At 33.9% G+C, this 20,542-nt stretch overlaps 2 long non-coding RNA genes across 2 annotated transcripts; one reads left to right on the top strand and one right to left on the bottom strand.

Annotated features, from left to right (window-relative positions):
* Window positions 1-15,713: 15,713 nt before the first annotated feature.
* LOC121123666 (uncharacterized) lies at window positions 15,714-18,871 on the bottom strand. Its single transcript, XR_005866059.2, has 3 exons — window positions 18,736-18,871; window positions 18,105-18,670; window positions 15,714-18,041 (listed from the first exon to the last, which is right to left on the bottom strand). It is a non-coding gene; the product is annotated as an uncharacterized lncRNA (long non-coding RNA).
* Window positions 18,622-19,513, top strand: LOC139907535 (uncharacterized). The gene is made up of 2 exons (XR_011784217.1): window positions 18,622-18,681; window positions 18,845-19,513. It is a non-coding gene; the product is annotated as an uncharacterized lncRNA (long non-coding RNA).
* The last annotated feature ends 1,029 nt before the right edge of the window (window positions 19,514-20,542 follow it).

Raw genomic sequence — 20,542 nt, 5'->3', positions numbered from 1 at the left:
CCGTGGGGGTTTCTGCCGTAACAATCACCAAAATAAGGCAAAGGAGTAGACTGGACATAAGAAACCCACTTAAGGTGTCTTTGTCTGACATTTCCACCAAATGGCCCATCTTATTGGCAATAAACAAGCTCAGGGCTCTCATTGATTTAGCGTTACGGACAGTTTTTGATGTTATATTGTTGGAAATGTATTAATTCCTAATATTTTTAATAGCATTGTAACTTTGAAGCAATACACAGTGAATTTACGTTTTAATATAATTATTTCAATTTTGTAAGACCTTGTTGGACTCTGAGTAACTCCTTCCAATGTCCTTTTTCATTTCCTTCTCCCCTTCCTTCCTGTGTATGTCACAGCTGAGTGTAGCTGATCTCATGAAACGTCATGACAGCTAAACAAAATATTTTTTTAAATTGTCAGGGTTCTCATGTTAATTTTCAGGGTTTTTGTTTCGTGACATTCCAAAAATCAGAAGTTAGTTGTTACTTTCAATTATTGGTATTGGTTATTTGATGCTTTGTTTCCTTTCTATACGCCTCGATACATGGTAAATGTACAACTTTGGTAGCCCAGTGTCATTTTCACTGATGTCATAAATTGCATCATAATTGAAGGAAATGTCATTTTGGGGCTCAAAGTTGATGTTTTTACTACATAAAATGGAAAATTTTCCTATAAATCTTCATCAAATGGCTTTAGGAATAAATAAAGACTTTACATCTGCACTGAATGCCACTTGATGCCAATGATAAACACTTATATTTGAATATAGTCAATGTAATATGTACTAAAAATGGCTATATTTGTTCAATTTTTTAATTTATTTTGATCTGGTAGGGATGGGAAAAATAAGATAATTAGAGAAAATATATTATTATTGCTATTACACATTTCAGGGACTGATATATAATCAAATTACGTAATTAAGTTGTAACATTTTGATAGACAGTAAGGTTTAAGTTATTTTATTTGTTTATCTCATTTCCATTTTCTAATAGTTCTCTATTTTCCATGACATTAATGAAGAAAGGGGTTTCGTTGTTATTAAACTTGAATGCTTAGACCCACTACAATGATGACGTCACGTGAAAACGTTGTATACAGATTTTTCTACTGCTTATATATTTTAAATTGCCTCAAACGCACGATGCTTTAGGTCTTCAATCATCTCCCTGAATTAATGTGCTTATAAAATTTATGAAATGATGATCGTCAAGCGAATAAGGCCAAATTCTTAGTGATGGGACAAATCCGATTCTGATGCGATTCTAGAAAAAAATCCCGATGCCGATTCTGATGTGATTCGTATAAAAATTCCCGATTCTTTAATAGTTTAAATAATATTTAAAAAATGGCATTTTGCTATCAGGGGCTTCCAAATAAATTATATATATATATATTGTTTTTTTTTGGGGTGGGGGGATTTTTTTTCAAAAATTAAACTTCCAATATTAAATTTTTGGATAAAAAAATTTGAATATTTAAATTACATTTAAATATTAATTTCCAAAAATTAAACTTTCTAGTAAAAAGCAAAAATTCCTTAATTTTTTGTTTTTTTTTTGGGGGGGCTATTTTTTTCATAACTTAGAAATGTAATAAATAGTTAATTACCAGATATAAATAGTTAAATACCAGATATAAATAATTAAATATCAGATATAAATAAAAAAATTCCAAATTAAACATTATTTCCTCGATGCCGATTCCAGAAAAAACCCGATTCTCCGATTCTGATTAATCGTCCCATCACTACAATTTATTATTAAATAAATTGTAGTTCAAGGTTACTATCTATTTTTGAAAAGTAAATGATACTCCATACTTCTTATCCATTAAGAACGACCTTCTTTTTTAAAAGTAATAGTGAAGAGTACGGCACTTAAATTAAATTATTAACAGCTTAACAGTTATCTTGTGAACAAAGAGAGAGAGCCTTTGATAAAAACATTTGTTTGTTTAGTGAACTTTATCAAGGTGATAACGGAGAGTGATAATTGGGAACAGTAATATAAATACCCACTTGTTTAAAAAAAACGATAATTAACGTGATCACCCAGACAATTTGAAGAATGTTTCAGAGGAGAGAAGCTTGTTGTTGTGATGTTCTATTAAATTAGCTGCAAGCAGCAAAACTGGAAATAAATAAACAAAAAAACCGTATCTAGCAATGACATAGTTATAAATTACTCCAATGTTGATCCTCAATTCTACTCTGAATTCAACAAGGACTTACAATTATAACTCCACAACAAATGACCCTTTATCTTTTCGGCACTCCTGATTATTTTATAATTATTTTTCTCCTTCAAGAATAAAAGAATAATGATTTAACCCTGGTTCCGGGTCTGTATTTAAAACGATTTTTCAGCCCTTCTGAGGAAATCAATTATCTCCCATAAAAATCTCAACTAATAACTATTATAACTTATAGTTCAGATATATTATTTATTAATATTATAATTGTCATTCGGAGTCTATGTTTCTCCAAAAAAAAAAAAAAAAACAATGCCGGATGTTGATGCATAGAAATCGGTGAAATATTATATATTATGCGAGTATGTCAGCAATAGACAATAGCGTATTTTAGGCTTGAATTCGTAGAAATGAAACAAGGAGGAGCCGCACTGAAATTATTTTAAATCTTCCTGATTAATCTCATATCCAGTTGTTGCTATATTATATTAGGTAATTCCTTCTAAATTTAGTTTTCATATTTTGCGTGGGATATTAATACAAATGTATAGCTTTAAAATACTTACAATTACGAATTGATCTCCTTTTTTTATATATTTTTGTATTCTTTAAATTTTAACCATTTTACTCTATGTTTATATATTCTTTGTATATATAACTTATGAATCGAATGAATCGGAGCCATATCCTTTGGAAGGTCTATTTTACATCCCACTCTCTAGGATAGTGCCGACGCCGTCCTATAGCCGATAAACCGCGTGATCTAAAGGAAATTGAACTCCTCTATTTTCAACATAGTGTCTTCAAAGTTCCCCATAAAACTCCTCAATTCCTTTAAACCCACCCTCCTTGAAATTCCCGCTTTATTGGGCAATGATTTATTATATATTTTTAATAAATTTAAAAACGTTGACTCACTGTCTTTCTGCTCCTCTTTTTGTGTCCAACTCTGATCCTCAGAGTCTCATTAATAAAGGAGGTGAAAACAACATTAACAGCTCTGTGCTACTAGTCTTGAACTCTGTCCCTGTAAGATCAACTATTGATATTATGGCCTCAACAAGTGGCACCTCATATTGACAAGTGAGGGTTCAGTTTCAGACTCATCCCCCCCCCTCTCAATAGACAAAAATCCTTTCATTGACACTCAAGAGCCACCCAGAATTGGCATTACGCATGTAGTGATCCCTCCATATTCAACTAATTCATCCTCTATAATGATGCCTACAGTCTCTATTGGTCCAACTCCCAGTCTTCAAAGAACATGACACCCTGATAATACTCATTTGACAAAAAAAAAATCATAGTAACCTACGCATGGGCACCCCATTCCAAATCTGTGAGTATTACGAATATTAAACTCTCCCAAACCTAATTCTGTTCCTGAAGACCCCACCTATTCGTAACTCACCAAGCACTACCTGCAACAATTTACGTAGGCCCACGAATGCCCGCCCTAAAGCACGTAGGATACAATGGCATCGCCTAGACTTATATTGGCCCTACCTGATACAATATCTCCACTGAACCGGCTGATCTTGAAGCCCTCAGGCAAGCACATGGGCAAACAGATCAAGACGCAATTTGACCTCTTAAATCAATTATTCCTCCCCAATTCTACACAACGAAGCTCTAACAGAGTTGGAATGCCAAGAGACAATCATTGGTGTTGTTACACCTCCCTCTGGGCCACAGCAACTGCATGAACTGAAACCCCAATTAGAGGCATGTATCCAGTATAAACTGGAAGAACCACTAGAACACATATGGAACACCTACCTTACCACCAGCCACCCAAGTAAGCAAGCTGGGATCCCGAATAACCCCAATTATCTCCCACTAGAATTAGGGCGGCTCTCAGCCTTAAAATGGAATATTATTACCCCCTCCCTTCAATTACCATTGAAGTCATTATTCATAATTCGTATGACTTATTCAATAATAAAACTGCTCCCCCCCTCCCCCAAAAAAAACCCCTACAAAGGAAGAGTTTCTCCCTCCTGGAGAATAAATATAAGGTCATCTCCTCACCCATACTTATTGATGCCCTCGCTTCTCTGATAGCGCAGAACCCTGTACCAAATTCAATGAAATCCTATATTCATTATATTAACAACAAATGAGCCGTGGGCTCGGGCACGTCATTTACCCTCCTCAAAGGTATCCTTGGCCGCCTTGATGTCTAATGACTTCAATAAAGACTCCAAGTGCCTCCTAGACTGAGATGAAGTTTGTTTCTCCTCCCCCCAAAATACCAGCCGACTATAGATAGAATGGAAAATTTTCTTCCAAAGTGGCTTCAAGGTTGATGAGGGGTTAACAAATGAACCCACCACTTTGTACACCTCCTTGTTATGTATTTAATATTTCCTTACATGTTCTTAACTGCTTGTATATTCGTCTATGTATTATAAGTACTGTGTTTTACGTATTATAAATAGTCTCGTATTGTGTAAATAAATTAGAGTATAGTTAGAATACACATGATCTTATAAACAGTGTTACATTATTCCTCCACGTGAATTCTTCTCCTCATGTCTCTTGGTCATCCTGGATCTCTCCTATTATAAATAAGTTTGACTCTCTCCCTCGTCAAGACGCAACACTCCTCAATGACCCCTATCAGTCTAAAGGGTTTTCATTGGCTGCAAAAGGTACGTGTTTAAAACCCGATTTGGTGGAATGGGACCCATACCCATAATTTGAACCTACAATGGTTGTCAACTTATTTAACTCCATAGTCACATCAGGTACCCTACCTGACTTATTAGTCAAACCCCTCTATTCTGGAAATACCATTCCCAAATTCTTGGTCTGATTATAGGCCTATTACCATCCTCCCTCATGTAACTAGGGTTCCTCATATAATTCTAGATAAGAGGTTGAGGGTGATCCCCTATAGTCACATCCAAAAGGCATTTAGGAAGGTCGACGGGGTCTCTGAGAATACCCTCATTCTAGATGATTGTATTAAATACTCTAGAAGGACATTTTCGAGATTATGTACCGCTTTTTTTGGACATTAAGAAGGCATTCGACTGGGTGAGCCAACAGTCCATAGAGCGTGCTGCTAAAGGGATGGGGTTGAGTGCCTATGTTATGCACCTCTTTGAGCAGGCTTGAACGTCCTTCAATGACCATTCAGACGTGAAAATTCGGGCTCGGAATCCCTACCTGACTTATTAGAATCATTCAAGGGGATCAACTATCTGGGTTAATTTTCAACCTAGTGGTGGAAATGGTCCGTGTGGGAACAACCTAACACGACCCCTTTAAAAGCAATGAATCTTTGAAGATGACATTGTTCTACTCTTATCGAGAAGGGGAGGCCATCAATCCTCATTTAACTCGTATGTAAAGGAGGGGGCACTAGCGGGGTCGTGGCTCGAACCCTGCCAAGTATTCGAGGCTTGCCATAATTGACCATAGCCACCAAGAGAGGTTTTTTTACCGATTTGGGTACTTAGGTAATCATAGGTGACGTCATAATGAGCCAATTAATGACTGATTACGTATACATACCTCGGTCTAAGGTATTACATAACTGGATTTGTTAAGGGGCAGCCATCTGAGGTCAAGGAAAATGCTGTAGACACTAGGAGGTTGGTATCAGCTGGTAAAGGGTGCATAATTTTGCATTCCTTCTTTCTCATAGGAAGAGAATATAGAATTATCAGTTTAGGGCTGTTAATTCGGCAGATAATGGCTAGATCAGTCAAAAATAAGAGTTAGGCATCCGAATTTTACTCATTTCCCTGATGGCAACCACTGCTTTACATGCCCCGAATCCGTATGTAACCTGGGTTATATTCTTGAGGGTAAATACAGACAGCCTAAATGTTTCCACATTTAATTAATACAATTCACTTTTACAACAGTTGTTTCTCTTAGAGTTTTTTATTATTATTAGAACTACTCTATTCTTCGTTCTTTTGGTTACGTCAAAAGAAAGTAAGAACCCCAAAACTAATTAAAATATAAATTGTCCTAGATCTCCTTCTTACGATCGGTACTTTTCTCGTTAATTAAATCACTAAACCTCTCACGAGTATGTTCAATATCTAAGTGTAATATTTGCACCAAATCTTTGATTTGGACATGCCTTCTTGCTTTTCTTGATTGCTCTCTTCTTATCTAATGAATTTTCCTTATACTGTGATCCTCATATAGTTTTCATTATTGTATATAATTACAGTTTATAGGAGATTGCCTTGTTCAGAATTTTAACATCCGTAAGCTAAATATAATTTAAATCTTTCTAATTTTTCATTGGCTATCTTTATAATAAGATTTTTATTTTTAAATTGAGTTCTACAAAAAACAGTTCCTTGAAACAAAATAAATGTAATTATTAAAGTGTAGATTAGAGTCCTTAAACTGAAGAGAAGCTACAAAATGTTGTATATAGGTATCAATTATTAATTAATGCAGGAAAAGTCTGATACTCCCATTTAAGACATAAGTCGGGTCAAATGGGCGTGCTTGGCTTTTTCTTAAATTTACATTTTTAAAGAATATTTTCAATTAAAAATTAATGCTGTTGAGATGAAATTGATGTAATACTAACATGGAAGCATAAAACGTTCGCAAAGTTTAGCCCATTTCTTGGGACAAGACTCAAAACGCACAAATACACCCGTACATATTTTAAAAATTAGTGATGGGACGACTAAAAAAAATTAAAAAATCCCGATGCCGATTCTGATGCGATTCTAGTAAAAATACAAATACAGATTCCGATTCTTTAATATTTTAAGTCATAATTAAAAAATACAATTTTACTATCAGAGGTGTCCACGGGATTATATTTAAGGGGACTTTGGAATTTTGTTGAAAAAAAAAAAAATAATCAAAAAATAGAGATTTTTTGAAAAAAAAAAAAACACAAATTTGAAATATTAAACTGCTTCAAAAACATTTCCAATTAAAAGAGAAATTTCCAATTATAAACACGAAATTTTGATTTTTTACGAAAAATATGATAATTTTAAGCCATTTTTTGACTCTCATTTCTTGAAAAAAACTATTTACTTAATACAGTTCATTTTTGAAATGAAGTCAGAGGACATATATCTACAAGTGTTTTATATATAAAATTGGAAAAAAAAAGTCCAAAAATTAAATATCTAATATAAAAAAATCAAATTTTCGTAAAAAATACAAAGTTAAAAACCATGCTAATTTGATAAATTTGATTTCAATTAAAACACTACGCATTAAATTTTGGCAAAAATAATTAATAGGCTGTTACATAGAGGTTAAATATATGCCGTAGGAAGTGAAAAACGTCAATCACAATTTGTTATCGCCAAAAATCATAATATCACGTATATTTAATCAATGACGTGAAGGGATTGTTGCACTTTTTATTGGGTTTCAGACAGTAAATCCTGGACCAGTTTGATTCCCTTTATGATAGAGAGATTCTATAGATGAATATTTGATGGCTTGATGTTTGTTCCAAATTGGTAAACGTGTTCACAATAACGTCACATAAAGTTATAAGTGTTACATAAATATAAATATCGGTTCTAATCGGTCTGGAGAAAATCAGTGTTAAGACCGAACTGAATAAAATATTTGATCTTGGAACGAGTCTCATCACTTGTTACAATCTATATCCTGTAAGTATTTCATTTCTTTTAAAGCTTGAATCCCACCTAAAGCTTTAAATCAAGTAGTGAATCACTGTGATCAGTAGCTGAAAAAATGTCTCGTTGCACATAAACTTTTTTGTCTGCTAGAAGTACTGTTTAGCTTAGGGCTGCAGAGTCGGTATATAAAATGTCCGACGTCAGTATTTTGAATGTCACAGAGTCCGACTCCAACACATCATTTTACAATTATATACTTCATAGCTTATATAAGTACTATTGAGTCATTTGAGTGTAAATACTATAAATTTAGGCTTGATTATAATTATGAGTAGTTGGTTGTTCTATGTAGTAAATAATTGGGCCAGGTATACAGAAAACATTTTGGATATATATAATATTTTACATGATGAAAAAAAAAAGTAATGGATCAAAAGTTAAGGTGGGTAAACACATCAATATATAAGTTTATACGTGTACGGAAAACTGCCCGTGGAAGATTTCCCTGAAGAAAAAAAAGTTACCATGGAGGAAAATTGCCCAAGTTATGTTTAAATTTCATGATGAATAATAACACATTATAAATTGGCTTGATATTATTTATGACAAATAGTTAAGCATATTTGTTTGTTTCATCCCCCAATGGAGTACCTTCAATTGTGAGTAATATTATTGCAATATAGGAGGATGAGGGGGATAAATAGCTTTGGGCCTCTTAAAATATGGTGGAGTACTGGATGGGTTGGCGGTTGTTTTTAAGGATCCAGGGGTACCCTCAAGTACCACGCGCAAGTTTAGAGCTTGGATCCATTTATTTTGTAATAGAAGGGCTCATAGGACGTATTGAGCAATCTCACAAAATCCCCGTCCTAATCCGAGGAAGGAGGATATCTCTCGATCCATTTCTTAGAAGATTGGATTGAATTAAATAATTGGCAAGGAATTGCATTGTAATAATATTACTCACACTTGAAGTTAACCCCTTGATGGACGGAAGAAACAAATAAGTTCAAATATTTATTTTGTGCAATGCCAGGGGCACCAAGCCGGTTAAAAATCACCGCCGCCACTTGACAAATCATTTTGGCCCTCCGTATATTTAAAAATAAACTATACATATAGTTGAAAATTTACTTGATGTGTTTTGTTGGAAAAATGTATGTATTTGACTTTAAATCAATTTTGATATCAAATCGCAAAATCTCAACTCCTCTTTTTCTCATTAATATTTGACCTAATAAAAATAACCTGGAATACTCGTCAAACTCATGAGAAGCTAATATAATATAAAAAAGGGGACTAAACTCCTCTATAAGGTCCTTGCATTTATTTAATTTGGAGTCACCCTCACTAAGTCCATACTTATAAACAGCTAATTTAGTTTGAATACCCTGATCTGTAATTGGGATACTTGTAACCTCACTACTAATTTCTTTAAGACTCGCTATGGACATTGCAATCTGATGACATCCAATCTTCTGATGAAGAGTCTTGATATTTTTTTACCTTTGGTGGTCCATCCTTGAATTTTTCTCTTCTTCTCCAACCATTATGATTGTTATTTAATTTATAATTAAATAATAGCACAAATTCTCTTAATTTTAATTAATAAGGTTCTTCCTTTTTGACTGCACCATGTGATGTATTATATATTATATGAATAATCATTGTTATTATTTATATATGTATTGATACAATTGATATAGAGATGTGTCGCTCTATTTACAATTATCAAACCTATAACAATTTCCTTACAAAGGAAAAAATGAATATCAGTTATCTTTTGTAAATTATGGGTATTTCATAATATCTAAGAAATTAAACTTTCTGGAAAATTTATTTCAGCTATAGGATTTGTAAATATAAAAAAATTGTATTTTTTGGTCCAATGTGTTTATTGGAAACGTATACATGCGTAATGAAGAGGAAAAAAGATTGGAATGAGTCCATTTTTATGAAATTTTATGAATTCATTAGTTATATTATACAATTTTGGAAATATAATTTTTTTTGGAACTTCTTGTTACTTCTTTGATATTGACTTCGAAAACATTTACTTACAGAGAAACAAAATTTATATATGAAAAAAAAAAAAAAATGCCGGATTTTATATTAAAAATTCCCTTTATACAGTTTAATTTCATGAATTAATTATCGGATTTTCTTTCTAATTTTTATTTCAAACTATGCTAGTAAATATACTGTAGCTGAATATAGACAATAGGTCTGTAAGAAATATAGTTATTTATGATACGGAAATAAGGACATGAATTTGCAGGTCATCTTGCGAAGAAATTGAAAAATTGAGACTCACTGCACAAGCCTACACTAGACATGAACTTTTTCTAGCCCACCTAAGTAAGGGGAAAGTCATATAGCAGACCATCTCATCCATAGATGCTTCGGCCTATCTTACTAGAAAATCAAGCCATGAATGAGGCAAAAGTAAACTTTCGTGCAGACTTTTCATGTAAACTAGGTTTTAGAGTCTGCTGTAGTAGCACAAATGCCCCATTGTGTGATCGTGTGCCTTGCCTTATATTCGTACAATTTTATTTTATGTATGTATGTATCGTAAGCAGTAATTAATATTCAACTATTATAATCCTATTTCAATTTGATACAAACGTTTAAAATGGAAAAATCTAAATTGCATATTTATTCTTTTCTCGATCTGAAATTAATTAGGAATGTCCTAGTTATTTTTATAGAATTTGAATTGGAGTTAAGTCTTGTGAATTCTATCAATTTTTTTTTTTTTTTTGGATCCTCGAAAAAAACAAAAATGGAAACTATGAAACATGGGAAAAGGCATGTAAAAATTTAGAACAAACTTTTTTGTAATTATCCGTCTACTTATTTATTTAGTTAATGTTTTATTATGCTTAAGAAAACACTTTGTATATTGAAGACTATAACATCAATCTATATATTTTTTTTCTTCTTGTTTCCTTTATTAAAACTCATGTAAGTAATCAATTCCAAAACATAGAAGTTTCTTCAGAATTCTGTCTCATATTGTCAACACTGCAACAACTGAACTACTCATCATTATCAGAACGTACGTTACATTGAATCATTTTCAAGTTCTACATTTTATTTTCATTTGAAAATGTATTTAAATGTCCAAAATTATAATTCAAGGAGAGTGGACGGTCGAGACGATCGTATGAAAATTCGTCAATCCTGGTTAAAAACCAGGACAAAGGTTTGAGAAAATCGTCTGCAACTCTATTTTTAGTTGGAAAACAAATAGGTTCTGTTGATTATTCATCATTAAAAAGGGAAGCAAAAAATATGGCAACATCATTCAAGGCAACTTTGTGGACTCCTATTTCAATTTGACGTTGAAAACTATAGCTACTCATAAATTTGTAAAGGTAATTGTAATAGAAACAACATGCAATTGAGTGGTAGAATACGTACTTTTCAGATACTGAATGGGTTAATCGACCCAAGATGATCGATCATAGCTTTAAATGATGACGTTTTTGTAAATGTTCCTCTCCTTTTGAAAAAAGTAGATGATTTGAACCAACGATACGAAGGACCATATTACGTAGGGTATTTGTTGCATAATATTGATGTACAAACAGATCCAGAAGATAATTTTTTTTTCGCACAAAGCTGGTGTACCAAGTTACATGTATATGGCTAAGATATATCCTCCTTATATTAGTGGAATGATTAGCTTGATGTCATATGAAACTGTTCAATGTTTTAATGAGGTTAGTCTTCAATATAACTTAAAAGATTCAGAAACTTAAAATAAAAACTTCATGATTTTTATAAAATTTGATTATATAGGTACATTTTGCAAAAAAGTTCATTACCAACACTCCTAATATATTGCAATATCATATATTTAAATATTGTTCTTCCAACAATTTGAAATAAAATAATTATTTATTGAATTTGAAATATTTAAATCCCTAATCTTCTTGAATGGATCCCTTCATTATTACAGCCCTACAATATAATTTCAAATAAGGAGTAGACTCTACTCTCTTATGAGGCTTTGGTTGGTTTTGTTGTTCTTCTTTAATAATTTTTTTAATATTTCTTCAATTTCCACGATTCTCATTTGGTATAACTAGGAAAAGATAGAAGTCCACTTTTTCCTGTCATATTGAATGAAGGGTGATGTTAGTTCTTAAATTAAAAGGACAACTACATTTCAAATTTGTCTGAGTCAGACTGACTCAATTGTTTTAATGTGTTGTTTTTATATATTTTTTAGTTTTTATGGTTGTATCTAAACATCACTTTTTTATTATATAATTCACATAAAATCTTTTATTTGGAATATAACGGGTGTACAAAAAGTAACAAGACCTTCTAAAATTACGGTTTTGAATAGTTGTTGTTGATTAAATCTTAAAGTTTCGATTATTTTTGAATAGCTTAGATTTTAAGCCTTTGATTATATTCATGTTGTAAACAAAAATTAGGATTTTGCCACGACAGAGCTAAGAAGAGCCACCATAAGCAATTTAATCTGGGCCGGGAGGCCCACCTTGGACATCAAGAAAGTCCTTAAACGTCAGCAAGGCCACAGTTTGTCGGATCAGAAGTCATTTGGATGATGGAGACAACCTTTAAGACAAACCCAAGAGTGCAAGACTCACCAAAGTGAAGCCTGAAGACATCATGGAGGCCTTTAAGGTCAACCCAACGATGAAGATGTCAGAGTACGCCAAGAAGCAGAAGGTGCCTCGGTCTACTGTGGGCAAGGCCATATTAAAAGGCTGCAGGAAGGTCCCTAAGGATCTTCAGTCCTTTTTACACATTTCAATAGGAAATGATGGTTGTACTCTCTTTCGGTTTTCTCTACAACCTTTGCTCTCCTCCAATGTAGTTTGTTTCAAAGTAAGAAACAAATTCTTGAGGTATATCATTGTCGTCGGTGGGTTCTATACACCTATCAATTGCATCAATGACTGGGAGAAATCCCAAGCCTGTACAGTACTTGACTTTATTATTAAAATTTGAATTGGTTTCAAGTCTACATCTACAATGAGTCGATACAAATTTTTGGCAATATGAAAAAGACAACAAGTGATGTTAGAGGTCGGGGAAAGTTTAACTGAATGCATTTAATAGTGCCTTTTCCAAATGATCTATTAATGTGAGTGGACTCAATATTGTGTGTAGACTCTTTAAGATGTTAAAAAACTCAATAGAAATATCTTTAGATTTCCCCAGCAATAAAACAAACAAACGTTGTATACTAGTCTCATTAGTGCACATATGCAGGTTGAGCAATTTATGGACTACATTTGAATGTCCAATAACATCCCAGTTTTTTTACTCTTGCAAGATCTTCTTAGCCTCTTTGTGTTCCAAATACTATAACTCTATTGACATACTTTCTAACGCAGTTCATACGTAATGTAATTGACAGTATAGTTAAGTGATGCAAATCAACACTTGGCTTGAGATCCAATGGAGGTATACATTCACAGTCTTAGATACACAACACCGAGGATTCAATTCCCTGGAGTGACTACGTAATGCAGCCTGTTTCGTACTCTTTGTGTAAGAAAGAAGGTTCACGAAGAAACAAAGAACCATCGTTTTATATTTCTAATCCGACTACAGATCGCTTCAACTGTACTGAGCTTTACAGTTTTCCTTGCTAACGTATCTCATCTCCTCGTGCTCTCCCACGAACCGACCTTTGAGAGCCTCACCAAATCCTCTTAGTGGTTTGCTTCTACACAGCCAACCTCCTCTTCTTCCAAAACATCCTGGATCATAACCAAGTAAAAATCTGAAATCTCTGCTCTTCCCTGATCTGATGTTAATTGTTATGCTTGTTTGTCCATCCATGAGTCTTTTCAAATACAAACAGTCCATTATGTCGAATTATAATAGATAACAGATCCATTAAGGTTATTACTTCTTACATTCGATCAAATCCATAGAGATATAAAATCTCTACAAATGAATCACTGTGGTGTGTGTTTATTATTTAATTTAGTTAGACTACTACAACAGTAAAAGATTCGAACTCCATTCTGCTGTGTTGTGTTCATATAATTAATGATCAATAATGAATATTAACTTTTGAAGTATCCTCATAATTAAATGAATCAACAAAATTATTAATTATTGCAACATGTGACAGATAATTAAACATATTATCTTTTAATTGTGGAGTAACATAAATGGGAATCATAATTACGGAGTATTGGAGCATGAATCATCATCAAATATGTTTATTATAGGTATAATTGGCAAACTGCCATTCGACAATGTGTCGTAGAACCGGCAATTACAACGGTCATTAAATTTTTTTACTATAAAAAAATAATAAGTAATGTTATCATGTCAATTAGCATTTTCATTATGATTTCCTATTTAGGGATTTTTTTTTATGTCCTTATTTTACAACATATAATTTAAAAAAACACATCAGAATAAATTGGGAAATTACAGTTTGAGTAGAGTCTGATTCTGTACAAATTTTCCAACTCCTGACTCTGACTCCGCAGCCCGGGTTCCATAATTCTGGGGAGAAGTGGAGCACTATGTCCTCTCAACTTTATGTTGACGTCAGGAATCGGGATTTCTTCTTAATTCTTTAACTTCTTTTTATTCGGTTCCTTCATATTAATATGTAAATAAACAAAAAAGATAATATTAATAATTAAGTATACAGGGAGCGGGGATCAGATTGTCGCCTATTTTAAACCTTGATAACTTGAAGACGACATTATCAAATAAAAAACCGGTTACCAAGTAGGAAAGCTATTCTAGTGAGCTGACGATACGTAGTTCAGTTAGCACCATGCCGTGATCATATGAGGAGATAAAGAGCTATAAGTGGAACGATGAGCTTTCGAGGTCCGCCGTAGTCATAGCATTGGTTAATAATGGAGGTGAAATCTCCAATTCAACGATTGCTTCAACCTTAGGAGTGAATTTACGGACTGTTCAGCGTATCCGTAAGAAGCTAGAGGACACCTGGGATGTTGATGCCACCATAAAGAGAGCACCCAAGGAGGAGGGCGCCGACAGGAAGGTCAGGGACACCAACTTTGTCGACAAGGTGAAGAAAATGGTTGAGGATGACCCTACCAGGTCCATGAAGGCCATGGCGAGGGATTTGGGCTGCCATAAGAAAACAATAAGGGACTGTGTATCTGAGGATTTAAGGTGCCCCAATAAAAGAATAGAAACGAACCACCACCTGATTTCTCATTTTTGTTACAAACAAAATCCACTTCCAAATCTTGCTCGAAGAAATACAAGACCTCCAACCAACATCCAGTTTCACAATTAAGTTAAGCAAAATCTTTTAAGGGAATTCCAGTTTCCTAACGTTACTCCGTGTCTATCCCACTTAATCCCAAGAGCTTCTAAACTTTCTTTTATTATGCAACATCGAATTTCGCTATAAGATATCACAGTCCATTTACCAATTGGTAGTATTGCCGTTTTATACTTGTTGACTGCAATGCCATAATTTATCTTAAACTTCTCTAAGCAATCCAAGAGAATTTCGACCTTTCCAGTAAGTTGCTTCTCCGATTTAGCCTCTACCACAAGAATCACATCATCTGCATAGAGATCAATTATTTTCCTGCTGGATCCTAGTTGAATACCAAAACTGCCATATTTCCTTTTTATAATATTACTGAGTTCTTCAATTTCAACAACAAAAAGCAAAGCATCCCTGTGGGCTACAACTCTCAATTGAACTCAATTAGATTTGTTGAAGCTCTCAAAAGTAGAGCCTTTATCACCTCTTTCTAATAAAAACTTGCCTGATAGAGTCAAAAGCTTTTGAAAAATCAATAGCTATAACCTCTCCATACATTTGACGTCCGTTTACATAAACTTTTCCCTCCCACTAAGAAAACCTTTTTGACGTTTTTTCCATACACGTTAAATAAGGCATAATGTACCATTGCCACGACATAAACTTTTCCAATTATTCCATCGGGTCCACAAGCCTTATTGGACCTAAATTTCTCGTCTATAAAATTTCCAATAATGTCTTCTGAGAAGATTGTTCCATGTGTCTCCTTGCACGAGGAAGTTTTTTCTATCCCCTCCTACAATATTTTGAAAGCACTCATGAAAGTAGTTCAAGATATCCTCTTTTTTTACGAGTCTTTTTCCATCCACCATTATTAACTTAAGCCCTGTTGTGAGAGGACCAAATTTTCTTCCCAGCTTTTTTAATCTGAAGACTGAAGTTAATTATCGTTGAATTTTCCTATTCTTTTCTTCCTCAACTTTGTCATGAATTTGTAAAAGTATTGAAAGTATCTGCCGTATATGCCCTGACAAAAGGAGAACCGTGTGTCAGAACAACATCCAAGTTATCATTGAATTTTCTGCTTGCTTTTCTTTTTCGTTTGAGGAAATTTCTTGTAGTCACTTGAACAATATTACTAAGTAGCAACGATATCCTAGAAGTAAATAATGCGGGATCATAATTTACTATCAGGCAACGTTGAAGACTTTGTTGAAAATCTTCATCTTCCAAGATCCTTTCAGGGATTTTGAATTATTTCATTTTATAGTCATGTTGACCTTGAGGGCTCTGGGAGGTTTTTGCCTTCGTTGTTTTATTAATAAAACTAAATCCAGTCAATTCTTAATCTATTCTTAAAGTCTTGTTTTCTGTTCTCCATGAAATCTTTTTATTCGGTGAAATTCTCATTAATAGATCAACCATATTCGTCTCCAACATTAACTTTTTTCAAAAGTTCAAGTTTGAACTACTAATCTAATTTAAATCCACATTTATGTTACCAATAATAGCGAGGGTGAAGGATTTTCCTTATGGGAATTTATAATACCTTGTGAAAAAGTGGATTCTTCCTTACTCGGACCATACGCGTTGATTAACAAGAAAAATAATTCTCAAATTGAAATATTTACCAATTTTGAAATAAAAATAAGGACTCCACGTTTTACACCAGGGACAGTGTAGAAATAGATAAAAACAAGTAGTGAGGCAAGAGGTACATGTTTTTCCAAATGAAGAGGAAACTAGGCTCTTAATGTCATGTTGACAGATAATATAAACTTGCTACATGACTTGGGGGTGAATCTCTGGTCGAAGTTGGCTCAGGCATTCTTGAGAGCAGACTTCAGCAGGTCCTTGGACTTGTATGGGACTCCCGACAGCATCCCCTTTAAACGCCCAAACACTGCAAAGCCAAGCGACGAATAATCAAGCGAGTGAGGCGGCTTTTCTTAAGCTTACTGAGAAGAATCTTCGCCCTTGCCAGGCGTTTTCCTTGTCTACAGGCTTGAAGGCTTGACGAGGGGTTCTCTTGTAGACCTTAAGGCCATGATCTTTCTTGACTAGCCGGTCCATGGCCCTTCTGCTGACATTGGACTCCCTGGAGAGGCCGCAGACAGTGACCTTGGCTCTCTTGTCCTTGACAGACTTTTTCACGGCAGCAATCATTTCGTCCGATCCTCGAGGCCTTGACTTAGATCTTGTGGTCATTCAACCATATCTTAAGAGTCCCTTTAGTCATTTATCCCCCTCCTTACCAATCCTCTTGATCCATTTCTTAGGAGATTGGATTGAATTTAAAAAACTGCCAGGAAATTGTATTGAAATAATATTACTCACACTTGAAGGTACTACCATGGGGAATAGAAAAAAACAAATATTTTTAGATATTTGCCAAAAATATTATTAAGCAAATATCTAATGTGCTATTATTCATTATTAAGTTTGAATAAAATACGAGCAATTTTCCTAAATGACAATTTTCTCGAAGCAATCTTCCACTAGCAATTTTCCACAGGGACGTTTTCCTAGTACCTATTACTATATGTATTTATAATGTAGTATTCATAAAATAAACTGTAAAATTGTTTAAATACTTCCCTAAGACATTACTTATTAGTCCAAGAAGGTAATTTAGCCGGTCTTTCAAGATCTTTCTGGGACCTTGGAACATTGGGAAATATTGTTGGGACAGCATCTGCTTTAAGTTTTCTTCTTTGGATAGGTTCACGTCTTTGGTTTCAAAAAATAATTTGTATCTGTTCTTTCAATTATAAAATCTTTCTCCAAAAATTGCCTACTACTCATTATGGAATTATGGTTTGCCTCTAATTTTGCCTTCTAATTGCTATAATCCATGGATCAGAAGCTCAGGGTCTTTAGAAAATTTATGAAAAAATTACTTTCTCTCCTTGAATCCCAAGTTTCTTTTTCTTTGACTTGGGGAAAACCAATCCTGGAGCCGGGACAGCAGCAAATCTTTCTGTCTAAATTAAGAAAATATAAGTTATAAATATAATATTTTGCGTTATATTAATTAAGTTTCTCACTTCGAGTTCGAGACGATCAGTTACAGCTTCCACGCGGACACACTTCAAAACAACATACATCAGACAGTAAAATCTTGTTTATACTTTTTCTTTTGCACACTGGTATAAAAATAAAAAAGGCCATATTCATTTCAGTGTTCCCTGAATAGTCTGTACAACTAGGATAATATTATGTTTTATAATATAGTTATCTGAAGTTATGTATTAATCATGCTTCTCATTATTTGCAACTTATGTGGAATGAGAATTACTTTTTAAAAGTTAAAAAGTTAGCTAACATATTCAATGAAAAGTTGACTTATGATTTTAGACAAATAACTTTCTTCATCAAAATTCAATTTAATTTTGATCAAGACTCTCGATAACTATTGTTATTTTATCATCCATAAATATCTAGTCCAGTCTCCCCTAACCCTCTCCATATTAAAAGAAGTGTTTCACAATTATGATGTATGAGTACTTAAAAAAATTGATCAGGTTATTAATTCGTTTGTTTGTATCGTCAGTTAGGATGTGAGTCCTGATGGGTGCGGTGCTGAGTGTATTGATGATTTGTCAATTACAAACTTAGAATCGAGTTGAGTAATTACTAATTAGTATCCAATCAAAATTAAATAAATAAATGTTCCACCTATTGATGATATTTTTTGGATTGCGCAGATAGTTTGGTTTTTATTTAAAGATTGCCTTTGTTTATCTTGATTTTTTTTCAAATTCATTTAATTGTTGTTTTTCTTCAGGTATCTTGAGCCAAACAAATGTTCGGGATGGAGAGAATACTTACCATAAAGGAACTTCTTAGAAACAAGGTGAGTTCGTGAATTTTGAACTTAGTTGAAAGAAAGAAATATACTTCATATTAACGTGTTATTTGATCAACCTCTTTCCAAAGTGTTACATGTTTAATGTATTAATGGATGTTCCTTTGAATCATTTAATTTACTGCTAAATATAGCTATTACAGGGGTTCAATATTAATTAAATTAATTTTTATAAAATCCATGCCCCATTTTATTTTTTGTGTATTTGATCTCAATTACACAAATATATAAGTTGTTTTTTTCACTCTGGGACAAGGATTTCAAGTGCCGAATTCCATGAATTCCTCTACGGTACACCTGAAAAATTACTCACCATCAACGTCTTAAATAGTTACACTTTTAGTAGAAAGATGTAGCAAAGTTTGGTATTGTTAACTCAAAATATCTTCAAGTAGTTTAATGAAAAGTGTTTCAACCACTTCCAGTCTCCCATAAAATAGTAAAAAGTAATTTTGCTGAGTTTATCTTTAAGAATGGATAATTAATAAGCCTTTATTGTATATAAAAGATTTATTTTTACATAATAATACTGAAATGGTTATTATTGAATATATTATTATCTTCTGTAATTAAACTACGAAAGCCTTTTGTTAACTTGACTTTTTTATCACCTGTATCATTAAATGCTCATAGTATTGACAAATTTGTTCCGGCTTTAATATATACAATCCCACAACAAAAAAAAACCTTATAGTTTGTTGCTTGCCCCCATCACGTTGGATGAGGTCAAAAAAAAGCTCTTCCGTCCTGGAATGCGAGGGCAAATACCCCCTTGGATGCAACGGAGCCGCCACATAAAATGGATAAGGAGTACTCAATACGGCTTTTTAACTCTGCCCTATAAACAGGCTCTTTTTCAGATAAATTGCTGTGTGCTAGGACCACTTTTATTCCTAAGATATCCTCCCCTGCATCCTGGTCAGAAAGCATTCAGCATGGTGTATGTAAGTTGGACCCGGTGAAGTCCTTGAATACTTACATTGACAGGATTGGACGGGACCCGGTCTCCCTCATTTTGAAATACCATATTTTGAAGACGTATGGACTTACAAGGCTAACATTTCATAACATGAGGAGCTCATCACTTAAAAGTCACTGAAAGCATACGACCTTAGTATTCGTTGGGCGGTCCGTTCGTGGTTTTGTCTGGCACACGACACCCCTACATCATTTTACTATGCCAAAGTATCGTCTGGTGGGCTCGGCCTTCCTGAACTTGATGTCTGCACAACAATTGCCTTTAATAGACGCTTGGGACACCTTCGAAACAGCTCTGATCCGGGCATCTGTTCGATTTTATACTTCGAATCCTTAACTTTAAGGTTATGCCAATCGTGGTGTGCGTCGTGACATTGATAGAAAGGGAGCCTTTGAACGACTTATATACCAAGGACCTCTATGAGAGGATAGGCACTCGTGGCCTCAAATCAACTAGGGATGGTAGTAACTCATTTATGTTCTTATCACAGCTGGACATGACCATTGCCGACCACCAGTTCTGTGCCGCTGTGCAGATTATGACCGGCAGTGTCAAAACTAAGTCAAAGCAAGCGAGATTTGTGCCCTTTGCTGATGGGAACATGTGCCCAGCCTGTCCCCAGATTTGTTGCAACCTGA

The sequence above is a fragment of the Lepeophtheirus salmonis genome, unplaced genomic scaffold (assembly GCF_016086655.4).
Source record: "Lepeophtheirus salmonis unplaced genomic scaffold, UVic_Lsal_1.4 unplaced_contig_6088_pilon, whole genome shotgun sequence".
NCBI lineage: Eukaryota > Metazoa > Arthropoda > Copepoda > Siphonostomatoida > Caligidae > Lepeophtheirus > Lepeophtheirus salmonis.
This window is presented reverse-complemented; position numbering and strand designations above follow the sequence as displayed.